The 19240-nt window shown below is 43.2% G+C and overlaps 1 long non-coding RNA gene across 5 annotated transcripts in view; it reads right to left on the reverse strand.

Moving 5' to 3' along the window:
• The window catches only part of LOC134481983 (uncharacterized), a 30866-nt gene extending 13145 nt beyond the window's left edge, over positions 1-17721 (reverse strand). For 3 of the 5 annotated variants that reach the window (XR_010057944.1, XR_010057941.1, XR_010057943.1), the window contains exons 1-2: positions 8389-17721; positions 2740-2937 (exon numbers count right to left, since the gene is read on the reverse strand). This is a non-coding gene — a long non-coding RNA (uncharacterized LOC134481983). Of the gene's footprint in view, positions 1-1290; positions 1429-2739; positions 2938-8388 lie in introns of those variants that run through there. The other 2 variants (XR_010057942.1, XR_010057945.1) reach the window with 2 other exon arrangements.
• Between the last annotated feature and the right edge of the window lie 1519 nt (positions 17722-19240).

A 19240-nucleotide genomic window follows, 5' to 3' on the forward strand; every position in this document is an offset into this window, starting at 1 on the left:
CTCCTCCTTCCTCCTCCTCTTTCTTTCTTTCTTTCTTTCTTTCTTTCTTTCTTTCTTTCTTTCTTTCTTTTCTTCTTTCTTTCTCCTTCCCTTCTTTCTTTTCTTTTTCTTTGTTACTTCTTTCTTCTTTCCTTCCCCTGTCCTCCTCTCTCCTTCCCTCCTCCATTCCTTTTCTCTGTCTCTCTTTCCTTCCAAGTTTTTTCCTCCTTTCTTCCATCTATAATGCAATCATCTGCTGACAAAGTCGTTAGTTCTGGACACTGTGTTGATGTTGGAGCTGCTCGTTGACTAAAGCAAGTTCCTTGCTTTTAGATTAGCATGAGGCAGCCTCTTTGATGGACAGGTCTTGGAGCTCTGTGGGATATGTGTAAAAACAGCAGTATGTGTGATGTCTTGATCTTTTCCGTGCTGGGATAAAAGCCATCCTCCCTTGCATGTCTCATGAACGTCCTGCATGCAGCCTGAGCATCTTCCTCAAGCCCTTCTGTTACACTGACTGCTGTTCCTCTCTGCAGATAAGCAGCTGATGTCATTGCTTCTGGGTTCACGTTTTCCAGGAATAAGATGCCATCATCTTTCGAACTTCACACCCGAAGCCTGACCTTCTAGAAAGAACTGTGTCATCTTCTCTCCCCAGCTAGGAACTTCTTGTATTTAATTCAGAAATTGTCTTTTAGCATGATTCTTTCATTCCTATAGATACAGAAGGAGCACTGGCCTCACCTTGTGCTTATATCACCGTAAACAGTGTATGGCGAAGTTAATGTTTCTGAGATCCTGTTGGGATGAACTAAACCATGGGTCTTGTTTGGAAAAAAGTTTGAGAAGAAAAAAAGGGTGAGTATGGCTTGTCCAGGGGTAACTTGGTGAAAGCTGGAAGAAGAGTGGGTGTACAGCCAAAGGGTGGGATGGTTAATTTTATGAATGAACTTGGAAATGCTATCAAGCATTATTCAGGTGTGTCTGTGCAGATTTCTGTATTTAAATGAGACTGGGATCCATCTGCCCTGTGGACTGGAATAAGCAGATACAAATTTGCATGCAGCTGAGCAAGAGGACATTGTTGCCTGACTGCCAAACTGGACATGGGTCTTTTCTTGTCCTTAGATTTAAACTGCAACTTCTATGGCATCTTCCTGAAACTGAAGTCTGCTGTCTCTGGGATTGGAGCTATATAAGTTAGTGTTCTCATTGCTGTGAGAATGCCTAACAAAGATCAGATTATTAAGGACAGCTTGCAATGATAAAATCCATATGATGAGGAAGACACAGGAATGTGAGACAACTCACATTGTGTTTGCAGTTATGAAGCAGAGAGCAGGCAGGAAGTAGGACTGGTCTGTCTAACACCAAGGCCCTTCCTCAGTGACTCGGATCCTCTAGCAAATCTCTATTTTGTAGAATCTCTGCTGCCTCCAAAAACACCACCTACAAATAGAAACTGAGATGTTCAAATGCATAAGCCTGCAGGGGATGGTTTGATGGTTCAAATAAACCAGCGTCTTCTGAAATCTAGATCTTGTTGCCTGCAGACATTGCAATTGGCAGCTTCTGTAGTCACCTGAGCTAATTCATTATAGTGTATCTTTTTTTTCTCTCTGAATACGCCCATTCTGTTGTCTCTGATGGAAAAGCAGTGACCAATGCACAGGGGGGCCACCTTTGAAGACTAGAAGTAAAGAGTGATGGGACTGGATCTAGAGAGTCCACTTGTTTAGTCTGCCAGGATTGGCTATCCTGTGCCAGTAAATATGGTGTTGTGCCTGTCTCATGGGTGAACCTGACTGAGTATTCATGTTATACCCATGGGCTGGGGTACCCCAGACTTTTCTCTCTAGATTCACCTAACCCAACTTTGCCTGTTGACTTTGGCTACAGGTGGACACTAAGGATCCCCTTTGTGGTTAGAACTGACAGGCCATGCAGTGGATTCACTTTTGGCAAGTTAGGGTTAGGGTTAGGGTTAGGGTTAGGGTTAGGGTTAGGGTTAGGGTTAGGGTTGGGGTTGGGGTTGGGGTTAGGGGCCTGGGTGTTAGATGCTGATCTCTGTGTACTTCCTCTGTTTTTGCTCTTCTGTACTATTTGGTAGATTTTTTTTTCTGATAGGCTATTTGCCTCAGTTGTTCTAATTGGAGCCATGAGCTGGACTTGCATATATAGTTGGACAGTGCTTTAAAATCGGGAAAAAGTCCTTTGGGGCGAGTGAGGCAGCCACATTGGGCTGCAGATGCCAGAACTCAGAGGGGAAGTGGAACTTTAAAGAAAGCCACAAGAGCCTCTTATTTCTGCTTGCTTTTCCAACCCAGAGGCAGTGATAGCTGAGATTAAACCTTGGGAGGTACTGTTTTATCTTAATAAGGGGGGCCTCTTTACAGCTTGTCACTTGGCAAAGTCATGCTCTTGGCAACAACAAACACAATTTCCCTTAGACTTTGGAGTCGGTCCTAGGTTTGAGTTTTGCTGTCGTTGTAAGGCTGTGTGCCTGGGTATCTGAGAGACACAAGATTTTAGTTACCTGACAGAAGGGTTGTGGGAACAACCTAATGAGATGTGTTTGCTGACGTGTATGGTATTGTACTTATCACACACGTTTCTTCTCTTTTTTTTCAACTCTACAGCAGAGATCTATTATGTAAGGAACCTGCCCTCTGTGGACTCTCAGAACAATTTATTCATCCCTTTATCTCCTTTATTCTGAAAATGTTTTTCTTACTTCTTCATAATGGAGTCTACACTTACAGTTGTGGTGGTCCAGGCATAGAGGCTCAGTGAAGTCCTTTCCAGGTCCTTGGAAAACGACTGAGCACTTAGACATATTTTCAGGCAGTGGGCAAGAGCCTGTACTTTCAGGTGCAGTCTGCTAAGAAGGCAGACCATGATTCTTTGAATTTCCTGTCCAAGGATGGAAGGGCTCCAGAGAAAAGCCAAATTCTGGTGCTAGAGAAAAGAGAAGTATTTAGATGTAGACTTTGTTTATGACCAGTCTTTTTTCTTCTTTTAGTGGCATGGGACTGTGAGACCTCCTTGACTATTCATGCCAATTTATACTGGTGCTTTGTATTATCCATCCACCCATCCATCCATCCATCCATCCATCCATCCATCCATCCATCCATCCATCCATCTATTCATCCACTTAATCAATCATCTATCCTCTCAGCTACACACTCACCTGCTCGCCCACTCATGTACACGTCTTCCATCCTTCCTGCCACCCTATCGTCTCTCACTTTGTGCTTATTCAGAGATAAATGCTGCAGCTGCAGTTCACCAAACCTCAATTTACTGTAGGAAAGGGAAATACATAAGAGTTTTTGGGCTTTTTTAGCTGGGTGATAAATATTTTGGCAGAATCAAATGCCATATAGGTTTATCAGAACACACACACACACACACACACACACACACACACACACACACACACACACATACCCATCAAGGGACTAGGTGCATGTGAGTGTGAGTACAAATGTTGGGGTTTGTCAGACATGGTGATGGTTGGGAGTAGAACACCCAAAAGTGCACTCTGAGTCCAATGTTCTCAGGATAATTCAGCTACACTCTACTTGGAGTCTAGGAGAGCTACAAGGCTACATATCCTTATTGATTACCATTCCTTTGTCACCAGTAGTACTGATATTCAAAGAGGAATTAATAGGAATGTTTCTTGCTTTTGAGAAGCCCAAACTTTGATTGAAACCTTGGGAACCCAGGCTCTTGCTCGCCCTTCTCTTTGGTCAAGATTGTTCACTTGCAATCTGAATATTCTAACCAAAGTTTACAGAGCCGAAGTCATGGTGTCCTGCTGAGATTCTCCTATATTCACTACTCTGTTGCTCAGGCCGGTCTCAAACCCTGTCTGCCTCACTTTCTCAAGCAGTTGGTACTACAGGAGTGAGCTACAGTCTGGTTTATAAACAGGTTCTTGAAATCCAGTTCCTTGTTACTGGTTCTGGAAGAAAGAAGCCTATTCCAGTACCCACAGAGACACTCAAAATCCACCCCAGAAAACACACATGAGAAAATGATATGAATATATGCATATTTATAAGCAACTGATCCTGTGTCCTAATGTGTTATATATAGCCTTAAGAGTTCAAAGTTAACCTTCCAACAAGAGCAGACTTTTAATTAAAAAGAGTAGCCTAGGCATCTGGCAGATGTGGCTGGGTTAGGAGGCGCTTTCTCTTAAGTACTCACCAAAGTGACTTAGTCAATGTAAGTTATTCTTATTTAAATGAGATTCCACTCATTTTTTCCCCACTCTTTTTAATCTAACAAAACGAAAAACCGTCTGTGTTTGCAATGTTTTTCAATGAACTGGGATTTCTTTCTCTTTTGAGAAAGTCATAATTGACTTATTTTATAATGAAATGTTGCCCAACATCCTCGGGCTCATTTGAATAAATTATTTACCATGATTTCCTGGGTTTTAGAGAAGAGTCAATGCAGGCCTGCTTGGAGTTCCATCAGCTTCCTTCTGACTGGCCAAGTATAAAAGGGTGAGGCGAGCACTAAGGAGAAAGGATGGGAAGCCAAGAGAAAGCTGCTCCTAACTAAAGCCATGAAGGGCGAGGCTGAAAATAGGGATACTTGATGGATATCATCATTGATAAAATGTGGGAAGGGTAGAGCCAGAAGTCAGCCCTGGTAGTGTGCATGCCATTTTCTAGAATCTTCCATGTTTGTCAGGAGGATTATGAAATTGGGCTTATATAATTGAATGCACATGGGCCCATATGTTAGCTAATGATCTTAGGCAGAAGTGTCATTTCTTTGGACCCTTCTCCTCCCAGTTCAGAACATAAATTTTTAAACTGGCTGCAGATGTTTGAGGCATGTGAAAAATGTAGGGATCATACAAAACTTAACCCAAGCATGGAGGCTGCCATTAGAGTCATTAATGCCCTCTAACATTGAGGAAAGCAGGTACTTTGTATGGCCATGTTGGTGAGAAAGTGACATGAGACCAAAAAATAAATAAATAAATAAAAATAAAAAACTCATCAAGTGGGGCTAGCTGGAATTTGGAGATGGAGTCATGGTTTCTCTCAAGTGCAGACTGGGGTTGGGGCTGAAGATAGCTCGATTGGTAAATGCTTATTATGCAACCATGAAGACCAGAGTTCAACCTCAGCACCTACATTAAAAGCCAGACATAGTGGACTGTGCTTCTAATGCCATTACAGGGACATCAGAGATAGGTAGACTCCTGGCCTTGCTGGACAGTCAGTTCGAAATGAGAGAGTAAGGTGTGCGTTTCTTGAGGTTTACCCCTGGGGTTTCATTTGGCCTCCCCAGACACATATACACGTACCTCTGCACATCAAAACACAAATGAACACCCCTCCCAACTTCACATAAATAATATAAAAGGCATTTCTTGGGGAAGAGCTCTGTGTGTGACAAGTACAGAGAAGCCAACCCTAGGCCTTACAAGTAGAATTTCAAGGTAGCTGTGACCCCTTCATTCATTCACTCTACACATAGAAAAGGATTCCTCTTCTCCCTGGAGGAAATATGGGGTCCTTGGGGACCTCTGGTGGAATCCTGCCAGAAAAGCTGTCAATTCCTAGAACAATCCCAAGATAAGCATGCTCCATAAAGAACCCTTTTATTATTTTTTAAAATATTAATAGAACTAATTAAATATAGAGGTGGCATCTATCCTTAATCTTTGGCTTCTCATCTTTTCTCCCCTCCTCCCTCCCTCTTCCCACTGTGCCTGAGTATATATTGTCAAAGTGTCAGTTAAGAAAGGAAGGAATAAACCAGGCCAGATCACACAGAATTGGTATGCTTGGCAAAGGCTGCGGACACAAGGGACTTCTTTTTAATCCAGTCCATTAATCAATTTCTTCGTAGAAATTGAATTAACTGTCTTTCATCAACATCACATCCCGTGACTGGAAAGCACTGTGAGCATCCAGCAATGTAAATTCAGTGGGCGTTTCCTCCTGGCCTGTGTAGGTAAACCTGTGACACTGATGCTATTGGGTATTTTTTGGTCCTGTGCATGGAGTTAAAGAACCCCAATGTCAAATGATGCTGGCCTTGAACTCCAGGGGAAATACTCAAGTAATCTTTTGTTTTGTTTTTCTTGTGACAGGTACTTAGAAAGAGCCCCACTCCTAACCCTCCCTCTTAACCTAAATGGATTCACCACCAAATAAGAGATATACTGTAAATTATTTTCTATGTGTTTGAGTTGAAAAAAAAAAGCTAAACACTGTCTACTCTTACATGACCCTCCATTGCTTTGCAAACCAGGCATTTTTATTGGGTCATCAGGCTCTTGCTTGCATGGGATTCATGCAAGGATGAAAACATATCTCTCAGTCTGAGACAAAAATGACGTTTTTTTTCTTTTCTTCAAATTGACAAATAAAAATCACACAGATTTGTGGTGTGTCCCATAAAGCTCTGCACTGTGAATACATTGTGGAATGCTGTGGAACTTAACTGTTTTCCTGTGATGGGAGCATAACATCTTTATTAGTAATTTCCCAAGAATAGGTCATCATTATTAACTATAACATTGTATAATGGATTTTTTGAAATTCATTTTCCCTGTTTAAATGAAATTTTGTGACCTTTGACTCACAGCTCCTGTGCTTTCTAGACGACCAGACCCATGGCCACATCCTACTCTCTGCTTCTAAGGTTGACTCTTTAAGATTTTGTGCATAAGTGCTATAGGGAAGTGTTCAAATGTTTGTGCTTGGCTTATTTCACAGACATTCTTTTTGTGTAAGAAATAGTTCCAAAGACAGGCCACCCACCAGAGGGGGAGGGGCCCTTAGAATTTTGTGTGAAACAAAGCCACCGTGGACTGGTTATAAGCTTCTCTGAGCCCAAAGAGACAGAATAACCTTGCTTACAAGGTATATGAATTACAAAAGGCAAGTTGTTAGTCATAGATGGGCAGCTCTCCAGCCCAGGGACGCTTTCTAAGGAGTTGAACTTTCATCTGTGTGATCCATTTGCATCACAGTTGATGGACGCCACAGATTAGCAGACCTTTGGGTTTATTATGGGCTATAAAAACAGGACTTGCATAGTTCAAAGGCAAAAGCAAATAATATCTGAGTATGTGTATTTAAAGACCTGAATAGAACCTGGGCTGTTTTGTCCAGTCTCTCCTCATCTCAGGTTCTTGGGTCCCCGAGCATTCTATATTTATTGTGAAGAGCTACCAACAAGAGAAAGTAGAGGCCAGCTGGAGATGAGTTCTGCAGCTTTAGTATTTCACTCATTTATTTGGTTGCTAATAAGCCATCATTGACCATCTGTGGGGTTCCAGGTCTTTGATTTGTCTCAAGGGCACAAGGACAGAATAAACCTAACCAAATCAAGCAAATGCGTACACACACACACACACACACACACACACACACACACACACACACACACACAGACACACACACACACAGACACACACACACACATTTAGTGCTGTGACTGCCTGAAGGAAGTTGTCATGACCTGGGGGAAGCAAGAGCAGAAACTCATAACACCCCATTAGCATCTGTTAAAGTAGAAGCTTACTGTCTATGGGGTGGTCAGAGGAGAAATACAGTCATGCTATTTCACATTTACAACCCCAATGGTGCCTTGTTGCCCTCAGAATAACAAATATGTTCCTTACCAAGAAGACTCCTGCATCTTCTGTGATGGTTGACCTAAGAGGCTGGTGTCTACACCTGGCCAGATTCAGCTTCAAAGAGACACCCCATCTGCTGTTCTGACTAGGAAGCTCTCTTTACTTACACAGCTCCCTGTGCCATTGCATGACATTTTACACAGCATTCCTAGCCTGCCATATTGGGCTAAGCCCTCCATCCCCTCTCTACATAGTAGCCTGTACTTTTTTCTACTAGCAATGAACAGAGCTGAAATTATTATTTAACTCTCAGGTTCTTCAGCCCTGGATTCTGGGTCTTCCAAAGGTCCATAGGTTGAACACACAATCCTTAACTTGATTTGTTAGTGGTTTATGGAGGTGGAGTTTTGAGAGATAATATGGCACAAGTGGAGTCATGGGAATGGGGTTCCTGTGGTGGCATTAGTGGCTTTAGAGGATGGATTAACGCTTCCACATTAGTTCTCTTTTCTTGGGATGACCTCTGTCATGCTGTGATATAGCAGCATGGTCTTTGCCAGGTGCTGGATCCATGCTCATGAACTTCCCTGCCTTTTAAAATTGCCTAGTTTCTGACATTCTGTTGCAACAACACAAAACTGTTGTGATAGACTTGCATTTGGACAGACCACACGAGGGCTCTAATGGTCCCACATGAAAGAGATGTATTGGGGATGACTGAGACAAGTTTGGGGGAGATCAAAAAGGAAGAGATTAAAAAGAGGAAGGGGGCAGAAAAGGTCTACCTTTTATTTAAACTGTGATGTAACTGCTCCCAGGTAAAGGTGGGGCTGAACCAAATGTATGCTGGGAATATATGACCGTTGCCAAGGCAACAGATGTGCAGGTCCCTGTAGCCTGCAGGTGACCCAGCGACATCACCGCTGGAGGCGAAAGCCGTTCCACATACCAACAAAGGCAGACTTAGATTATTTCTCCAGGCTGGAATGCAGGGCTAGTAACTTCTCTGATCACCAGAGGAGTTGGGCCACATGGGTTACTTTTCTGAAGCTGTGACCAAGACATCTGAAAAAGAACACAACTGTTAGTTGTTCTTCCTCACCTTTTGTATGCATGCGTATGTATTCCTGAGTGTGTGCACATACATGTGTGTGTATGTATGTATGCACACACGCAACATGCATACATGAGTGTAAGTGCATGTATAAGCATGTGTATAATGGCCAGAGGTTAATGCCAGCTATCTCCCTCTACTTCTCTTATTTAATATTTTTACATTTATTATTCATTATCTATCTATCTACCCATCTATCTATCTATTCATTCATTCATGATTGCTGATTTATGTGCAAGTGCATGTGGCACACTACTCATGTGGATGTCAAAGGACAACCTATGGGAGTCTATTCTTCTACCATGTGGATATCAGTGGATATCAGGATCATACTCAGGCTTGGCTATAAGTGCCTGTACTCATTGGCTTAGTCTACATTATTTTTTGGAGACAAAGTGTCTCATTAAATCTGGATTTACGGACTGGACAAGACTAGCTGGTTTGCAAGCTGCAGGAATCTTCTTGCTTCTACCTTCCCAGAGAGAGGATTATGGATGCCCACAAAATGTCTGGTTGTTTGTGTGTGTACTGGGGATCCACACTCAAGTTCTCCTTGTTTGCACATCAAGGGCTTTACTGACTGAATCATCTCACCATCTCTCTTCTTTCTTTTTAAAGGAGATATTACTTACTTGGCTTATGACTCATAGGGCTCAGTCAGTTCCAGGTTGCTTGGCCTCATTCACTTGGACAGAACACTGTGGTGGTAGAAGTACACAGCTGAGAGATTCTTCAGTTCATGGCAATCAGGAAGCAGAGGGAATGGAGGGGACTGGGGATGAATCATTACTTTCAAAGGCTTGTTACTTTGGGATCTACTTTGTTTAAGTAGAGGAGCTGGACACAGTGAGGCTGGAAGTCACAAGCACCAGTGTGTTCCTGTCAAATTAAGAACCTGCCTATCACTGAAGCCTCAAACTTGTTTTCGCCCAGTCAGCTAAACTGGAAAAAGTGAGACTTGAGAAATCAACCCCACCTCCCAAAATAGCATCACCAGCTGGAGATGCAGTCATTAACATATAAGACTGTGAGGGACATTTCATATTCAAACTGGGACACAAGAAATAACATATAGTTAGTGCTCAATAAGTACTGTCTAAGTTTGTGGGTGAATGATCATCCATGGCATAGACAGAGGCTCATCTGGACAACAGTGAGTATAGCTAGCCAGTAGCTTGCCCAGTGCAGCACTGACCAGCCTTACTGTGAGAGATTGGATGGGATTGTGTGACACTAAGGGGTTTAGACTTGTTCCCACAGGCAGAGGGACTCTTGGAAGTCTTATAAACAAGAGAGTAACTTAAACTGTTAAGTGTTTTAGAAACACAGCTAGAGGGCACTTGATTTCTGAGTTAACTACCTGGAATTGGCTCTTATCTGATTTCTGAGGATCTCACTTTTTCAGCTTAGCTAAGCGAGGGAAAACACATTTTGGGTTTCAGTTGTACACAGCATCTGCTTGTGACAACTACCTCCTTCCTGCCAGCCCCCACAGATGCTCCTGTTACCTGTGGTCTAGTTTTATTCCTCTCTTGGAGATGTGGGCTGCTGCCTCTTCACTTGGACCAGATCCATTTGGCCCTTGCAACTTGGCAGGTACCACCCCATTTGGCTGCAACATTCACCATATACACTTCTTCTGGGCTCAGATCAACACACATTCCCTCACTGTGGCCTCTCTGACCACAACAGACTATATTGCTCCATGCACCTCAGAACCACTCAGATTTTTTGCCATTGAGGGCTCACAGAAGCAGAGGGCCCAGTTCTAGAGGTCACTTGGGTCTATACCTCCTCTCCTAAAGGAGATGGAGTCCTGAGGAGAAATGCACTGTCAGGTTATGCATCATGGGAACAACAAAGCCAGGAAGAGATTCCCAGTGTTGCACTAGTCAGCTCTCTGTTACTATAACATCATGCTTAAGAGAATCAACTTAAGAAAATAATAAGTTTATTTTGGTTCACAGATCTGGAGGTTCCTTTCCATTGTCATTTGACCTTGTAGCTTTTGTGCCTGTGATGAAGGATCACATCACAGTAAGAATGTACAGCAGAGAAAGCTGCTCACCTGTTGGTGGTCAGGAAGCAAGCAAGAAGAGATAGAATCACATAATCTCCTTGGAGAACAATGATACAAAATCTCCCAGCATGTCTCACCATTTAGCATTTTCTTTTTCCTTGCAATTTAACTAAACTGTGACCAAGCTTTGATACTTGGGTCTTGGGAAAAACTTATTAAAACCATAGCAGATGGCTTGCCTCAAGTCCACTGCTTTTTCTATTACATGTAATGACTTGATTTGGCCCCAGACACAAGACTTGCACTATTATTTGTCTTCTCAACACAGGCAACAAAATCATGAGCCTGGAAATCTTGGACCACAAAATATTTCATTTGTCTACATGTAAATCTATGTCACATAGTAGTTATTCAATAAAATAGCATTGATTTAAGTCATTTTCCATGAGAACTGCCATTGTTATCTATAAGTCTCAGTTCCATCCATCATAGCAATGGTGATATAAGGACAAAATAATTGAGTTTGGAAGCTCCAAGTGGTAGCACAGACAGGGGTTTATTGTAGAAGGGAGCATGCTTCTCTAGAAGGCTAATGTGGCACGTCATCATCTCTAGATCTTAGAAGGAGGACAGTCCTGCCATACTTGCTCTGTGTCTCTGTCCTAGAGGATGACTTCTCCTGGGTAGAGTTACCTGTTTGACTGCATTCTGTGGGAATGGAGCTAAGTCCAGTCTACCTTTCTCTACACATGGTTCCTGTGAGGAGCTACTTTTCCATGAACCTTCCTGGTTCAGATGACACTTGTCTTTCCCCTAAACTTTCTCATGCCCCATGGGAATTCTGACTTCCGGTCAATACTAGTTTCCAATGCTTTCTATTCCAGGTTGATTGTCCCTTTGTAAATCCTTTATTGACTTCTTCCTGGAACATGCTGGTCTCTGATGGAACCTGGTTTGATTGCAAGAGCTCAGGGAGTCACAGAAACATGTCAGCGAGGCTGAAGATTTTCCATGACCAAGTAGTTTTGGCATTGTTGAAAAATATGGAGGAATGGCTAAGCTATGCATTCACAGACTCAATGAACTTGCTCTCTGGTGGATGTGGGAGAACTTAGGGATGTATGAGCACTTTCCTCTCTCCTCTTTTTAGATGACCCTGTAGGGATCCCCTGCATTTAATCTTTTGGCCTCTAGCTTAAGCAAGACAGTTTCATTTAAAACAATAATATGTTACCACTTCCATTCAAGAAACTCACAGACTAGTGAGAGGTGACCCATGGGGAAATTCTACTGGAGATAAGTAATGAGAAAAAATATACCAGAGGTTTGATACATGTAGCTTGATATGGAAACCACCAGCTAGGTGACTCCAGGAATGGACCTAGAGTCAGACAGAAAGAATCTGAGCAGGAAGAAGATAAACTTAGACCCCAGGTTCTGTATTTAAGAACAATACTTGGTCAATGTAGGAAAAATATCTTGCTTTCAACCTAATTATCAAATGGACCAAAGTGAGACATTCTGAGGCCAGTGCCTGGCCAGGGGCTTTTCATGAGAACATGGTCACCATCGACAAGGGTGTGCTTCCTCTGAGTCCTGGGTGGTTGAAATAAAAGAATGCCTCATAAGTTGGAATATGAGCATTTGACACATAAATGGGTGGATAAGGGATGAGAAGAGATTGTGGTTTCTGTGAGTAACCATGTCCCAGGACTGGCCCTGAGGGATGATCAAGGCTGACACCAGCATACCAGGAAATGATCCACCCTCTCCCTGTTCCTTAGGCTCAGAATGTTCCCACACACTAAGCCAGAGGGAGACATGGAGGGAGTTACTGCACAAGCAGCTTAAATAACTTGTGTTTCTTTGGCATTCGTGTTGCTACTTTGATATAAATTCAAAACCTACTAGTTTATTTATTTTATTTGGTTAGGAACCAAGACAATGGTGGCTTCACTGGAAATGTGTGTGTGTGTGTGTGTGTGTGTGTGTGTGTGTGTGTGTGTGTGTGTTTCCTTTTTCTTCTTTAAAAACCCTGGGCAACTGACCTACTTTTTTATTCTCTTTGAACTCAACGGAGGCAGCTCTTCTTCAAAGCAGGCTGTAACATTAAGGTTCTTTGCTTTATGTGGACTAGGGTGAGTCACCCAGTTACTAAAAAAGATGAGCCATGAATGCCCATCTTTTAAAGCTGTTTTTGTGCCCAGAGCTCTTTTGGAATTCTTTTTTGTTTCCTTTTGAGCACCCCTGACTTGCCCTTAGTACTTAAGTCATGACAGTTAGCAGGAAAAGTGGGGTGACGGAAATATTGACTGTTAGTTTTTGTACTAAATGAGTCTCAAGGAGAACGTGGGGCAAGCAAAGCATTGCTGGGTGTATTCACACCACTTAGAGTCCTATGTTGGAGGGAGATGAGAGCTTCTGACTCTTCCACACTTCGGAGGAAGGCATACTCATGGTTCTGGAGATCAATCCATGCACAGCTTGATCTCAGATGAGTGGTGAGCTTGCTTGGGATCCTTCATCTGAAAAGGTGCCCTTCAGACCATTGACACTTCAGTAGTTCTGTTGGTTGAGGGTGAAGGGGAATCTTGCAATGAACTCTAAAAATAGAGCCACCCTTCCTCCTTCCAAGCAGATTTGATACATCCTTCTGCACAGGCCTTGTGGGGAGCAAAGCTGGATGAAGGGGTGGGGTATTGAACACTCTCAGCCAGTGAGGTCTAACTTGTCTTAGATAACTAGTCTGCTCCAAAATCTCTCCTAACCCCCCTTTTACATTTACTTAGTTATTTTTGTGATAATTTCATACACAAACCCTGTGTTTACATCATTCCCATCCATATTCTCCCTTCTGAAGCTCCTCCAGCATCATGCACACACACACACACACACACACACACACACACACACACACACACACACACACACACGGTGGGGGCATACACAGGCCTGCATGAATACACATCTCCTGCTAAGTCAATTAAGTGTTGCTCCATTTAGGGCTGATCACACGGAGTTGGATAACCTCTCAGAGGCCTCCTCCCTGGTAAGGACAAAATCTGAGCTCTTGAACTTCTAGGCTGAAATTTGATTAGTAGTAGCTACACCTTTTAGTGAGACATGACTGAATTAAACACTTTGATGGGGGGTTTATTTTATCAGCTTACTTTCCAAAGAGTGTTCATATTGCGACATGAACACAGAAAACCAGGTAGACCCATGCTGAGGGAGACAAGAGATAGGCCACTCTTGTGAAAAACTTTCCTGATTCTGGTCAAATACCTGCAAATGGGCTTCCTGTGTGATGTCCCACTGATACTGAGGTCTGACAGGGTCCTCTTTGTATTCTTTGGATAGGTGATTTACCACAATATGCAAATTCATGACCCTTCCATCCAGCCCCATTTCTAGGACCCTATACTCAAGACACACAGCTGCCTCTGCTAACTCAGAGATGCATCAATTACTGCTGGCACAGGGCCCAGTGCGCCCCCTCCATCTCTAATGCCAGGTTCTTAGAGACGGCTATTACGCATTTTAACAAATAACAGGAGTGCTAAGGCAAGGACTTTTATCGCAATATGAACACTGTAATTTCAACCTTTTAGGGCAAGCAATCTATGGAATCAAATCCAATGTGGAGGGTGCAGAATGGTGGTTCAGCTATAGCAGTTTGACTAGGAAGGGCAACTTTCCATAGAGTCTAGGATGGACCAGAAGCACTCAGTGCTTCTAGACCTTAAATGGGAATTCCTGGATCTAAGGTTATGTCAGGGCCCTGGACAGAGAGTCTTTGCACTCCCTTGGTCACTCTTACTCCTGGATATTGCTGGCTGAGATCCACACACAGAGCTGTGTGCTGTGCGGAGAAATGTTGGCTTTTGTCATCACCAATGCAGAGATCACATCATGTGATCACAAAGGTACAAGGCTGAGCATTTTCCAGACTGCTACAATTACTGTTTATGCTCCCTCTAGTGTAGGGGCTACCCTTAGCTAATTTTCATCTGTAAGGAGTAGGAGAGTGGCTGCTTACAAGTTGTTACACTGAACACTCTGCAGGGTATTATACTTAATGCCTATGCTCTTGCTTTTTATTAGTACTTAGATGGGATCCTCAAACCAGTTTCTTCTGCTTTGAGAGAAACAGCTTGAAGGGGAGAGCAGGGTCTCACATTCAGACAACCTATGTCCAGACTCACCACAGACCACCACCCCGTCTCCTTTTTAAAAAGAGATTTTTCACTAACCAGCAGCCCCCAGACCCAATTCCACACCCACCAGCCATACTGCCTCGACCTTCAACCTCATTCTTCTTGCTAATTTCCTCATTTAATGATAGGATACTCCATAATTCCACCGAACCCCTCTAAACACTGCAAGGAATGGCTCATTAAGCATGGGAGCAGGTGCTTATTTAGTAATGAATTAGAATAGTTGTTGCTCTGGGAATTTATATGTTAGATCTGGTAAAGGATGTGGCCACAGGAAGGAAGGAAGGAGAAATAGCCTTAGGAGAAATAAGTTTATTATACTCCTAGGTCCTAGAGAGGAGTCACTACATGCCTTGCAAGGCCACAGAGGCTGTTATCAGCTGCTGGCAAGGTGACCCAAGAAGGCTCAGAAGAAAGTGTAGACTAGCTGTGTCTGTGATTTCCACAGGAAAAGCAGGACAAGGAGGAATGCTGGCTTGGTGTGAATCTGAGAGGTTTCTTACAGGTTTGTGGTTTGAATATGTGATCTCCCAGTTGTGGTGCTATTTTGAAGATCTTGAGACCTAGGAGGTAGGACCTTGCTGTAGAAAATAGATCACTTAGAGTCATTCTTTAAAGGTTTTGTCCATCTAGTTCTGCCTGACACTCTCAGATTCCTGGGCTGCTGCCCATAGGAACTATCTTCTACAAATTGCCACTGCCACCGACTGAGGCCCGCTGATGTGCCTGCTGTGCTGAATAGAACTTTCTGAGCCCATGAGTCAAAAATAAATCCTTCTTCCCTTAAGTTTTCTGTCAGGTACACATTACAGCAATGAGAAAAGTGACTAATAAAAAAATTGAAATTAGTGTGTTGGAAAAACGTGAAAAAATTTGTAGGTGTGAATTTAGGAGCCCTAGAATGCTAAGGGTCTCTTAACTTGATTTTATTGGAACTGTGGAAGCTCAGAATACCATTAGATCTGAAGATAGTACAGACTGACTTCATGAGGTCTCTGATGTGAGTGAAGTAGTGCATCCCTGCCTACTGGACTGGAGGCTGTTCATGCCTCATTCTGCCTGAGAATCTGCTCATGTTCTAGTATTTGAATGAGGGCAAATCCAGAAGTGGCGGGGAGCTTGTTGGGGAGATGACCTTTCAAGACAGCAAAGCCTTCAGATTGCAGTCTGCTTGCTGCTTTAACCTAGGTTTATTCCGAAAATCAGGAGCAAACCGCGGAGTTGAAAAATGGTAAGTTTGGGGAACAGGAGTGTGTTTGAAGAAGTTGAGCACATAAGTGTAGATTGATCAGCTGTAATCGTTCAAGAATGCTCCAGAACAGGAGGGATGTGCTGCGGGGAAAGGCCCTTCTCATTGGAAGCTGCAAGGTACAAGAATGCAAACCCATCCCACTTTCCTTTGAAAGGTATGTGCTTTAAAAAGATGCTGCTGCTGCAGGAGGTAGTGGTGGTGTCCCCTGGGAGAGTCTCCTGGTAGAGTGTATTCCTGGGCTTAAGCGACAAAAAAAGCAAAGGCTATACCAAGACACCACCGAAAGTCTATGAGGACAGGTAATGTTTACTAGGGTCAGCTTCACTGTCGGGATCTGAGGACTACACGTGCATCTGTGGAGGTGAAGTCTACACAGATTCCGAGAGCTGGAGACGTCAGGATCATGCTGCTGAGGAAAGCTGCGGGAACCAAGTAGAACATTGAGGTTAGGGGTAGAGTGTGGTCTAGCAAGTCAAATAGGTCATGTGGCCCTTCGAAAGCTTTATCAGTCCCTGGTTTTTGTTGGTGCTCTGTACTTCCTAGGAGCTACAATGTAAGCTGTCTTGTGTCTTATGGACAGAGGCATTCCCACATGCTTATATCCCACATGCCATTCTCTTATATAGCTGACAGTGGATACATTCCTTTCATACTAGTTTCACTGCAAACACAGACATGATGTGGACCACTGTCTTGGACTAAGCCATTCTACCATGGCTTCCCTGGTTCCATGGTATGAAATTCCTAAAACTGTCAGTCGAAATAGATCCTCCCTCTAAACTGCTTCTGTCAGGCGTATTGCCTCAATTACATTGAAAGTAACTGGTATAGTTAAAGTTACATAAGGAGGCGTGTGAGTGGCATGCTGAGTGTACATGATACACCCTAGGTGCAGGCTGACAACCCCTTGGTAGAGATTAAGACCCTGGCTCTCTCTAAGACCTGGTTGCTCCTCAAATGCCCACTTTTTGTTTTGTTTTGTTTTGTTTTGTTTTGTTTTGTTGTTTCTCAAGATGGAACTCCTCTGTAAACCAGGCTCGGCTTAAAGAGACCCACCTGCCTCTGCCTCCTGAGCATTGGAATAAAAGGTGTGAGCCACCTCTTCCCCTTCTTTCTTTCTTGAAGGCTTGGATTTTTCTAAACCTACTTTATTTAGGTTTCTAGAACACTTCACCCTCTCTTCTAGCCCACTGACCAGAGGTGGGAGAAAAGGTTATAGGAAAAGGGAGTTGTGGATCTGTTTAGTAGTAGTTCTTTGGGATAGTCCCACTCTTTGTTATCATGATAGCAGCACTCTGGTCCTACAGCAAACACTAAACATACATCAGTAGCAGTGGCTTGATCCAGAAAAAAACATGTTCTGTTGAATGGTCACAAGTCAGCAGAGGTAGTGAAAATCAGCAGGGACACCATAAGAAATTCTTTGGTGCACTTCTCTCTACGAAGTGACAACCAGTGAAGACCTGAGATCAGCAAAGTGCTGCAGGGCATAGCAATGCATGCGTGTCCTTTCACTGTCTGTGATTCTACTCTTTCTAAATACCACGTGCCCGGTCAAGCATCTGCTTTAGAAACCTGTCTTCTCACAAGCAGCTTCCTTAAAAACATCATGTGACCTCTCATAAGATGACTTCCAGGAAAACATCACATGACAAAAATGACTTTCCAAAGAAACCAGAAAAATCCCACTCTCTTTCCTTCCTGCCTGCCTTCCTTCGCCTCCTCCCTCCTTCCTTCTTTCTCCCTCCATCCTTCTGTCTTTCCCTCTTTTTCCTTCCTTTCTTTTTTCTTTCTCTTCTCTCTTCCTTTCCTCCCTCCTTCTCTCCCTTTATTTTTGTTTTTGTTTGTTTTGAATGCCTACTTTTTAAGATGGCAAATATCGTGGCATGGAATAAAGAAAGATCCATGCATGCAAGGCTTTCTGCTTACGCCGAATCCCTGTGTGCTCAGTGAAGACCCATTCTGTTCTTTGACCCATTTAGTACTTTCAAGGACTCTCTGCCCCACCTGTGAGGGTAGTAAAGGATGGAGTTGCATTATTTTTCTAAAATGGCACTTCAAACCATCACAGTGTGTCCCGCAATGGTATAGAGCAGCAGCCTCATTGAATTGCAATGTAATCTTATGACATCAGTCTTCATAACACCACCATCCAGAAAAACACCACTCATGTGTATCACGGTAACAGTGGTGTCACAAACCCATTCACTGATAGTTGTGCATAAGCGTAGCACATATAACTGTGTACAGTGCATACTATAGATATGATGATTGTGTTCCTGTCTATGGGGTTACTGTACACATCTTTTAGCATTAAAGTGATTGCTATAGTATACTTTTTAAGTATTAAAGTGTGTGCCTACTTTTAGAAGAACGTTTTAGTATAAAACAGTATGTCATGCTAGTTCTGCAATAGCCTTCAGTATTACAGGTTGACTTGGTATCTTCAACAATATTTTATTACATTTTATTCATTTATCATGTCTGCATGCCACAGAACATATGTGAAAGCCAGAGGATAACTTATGGGAACTGGTTTTCTCATTCCACTATGGAGGTCCTGGGGATGGAATTTAGGTCATGAGTCTTAGCAGCAAGCCCCTTTATCCACAGAGCCATCCTTTCAGTCTTTCATTACATTTATTGATCGTATCATTTTCTCTTATCCTTTACTTAATCTCATTTTACACATCATGTCTTTATTTTATTATACATAGGGCCATGATTAAGAAAATAATAGATGGGGCGGCGCAGATCTTCCTGGTTGCTGCTGCCATGCAGAGCTCGTAGGCAGCACCCCACGAGCAAACTTGAGCCTCGGGACCACAAGTAAGACCAAATTTTCTGCTGCAAGAGACCTGCCTGGTGAACTCAGGACACACAGAAGCAAAATTCCTCTAGGACCGGGCACTTCCTGTGTTTACCGGGAGTCACAAACCTGCAGATCCCGGCCCGCAGCAGCTCTCTGCTCCCAAACCCCGTGGGAGAGAGACCTCACCGCCTGGTCAGGTGGGCACTCCTGAGGCTGCAGAGC

The sequence above is a fragment of the Rattus norvegicus genome, chromosome 15 (genome assembly GCF_036323735.1).
Source record: "Rattus norvegicus strain BN/NHsdMcwi chromosome 15, GRCr8, whole genome shotgun sequence".
Classification (NCBI taxonomy): Eukaryota; Metazoa; Chordata; class Mammalia; order Rodentia; family Muridae; genus Rattus; species Rattus norvegicus.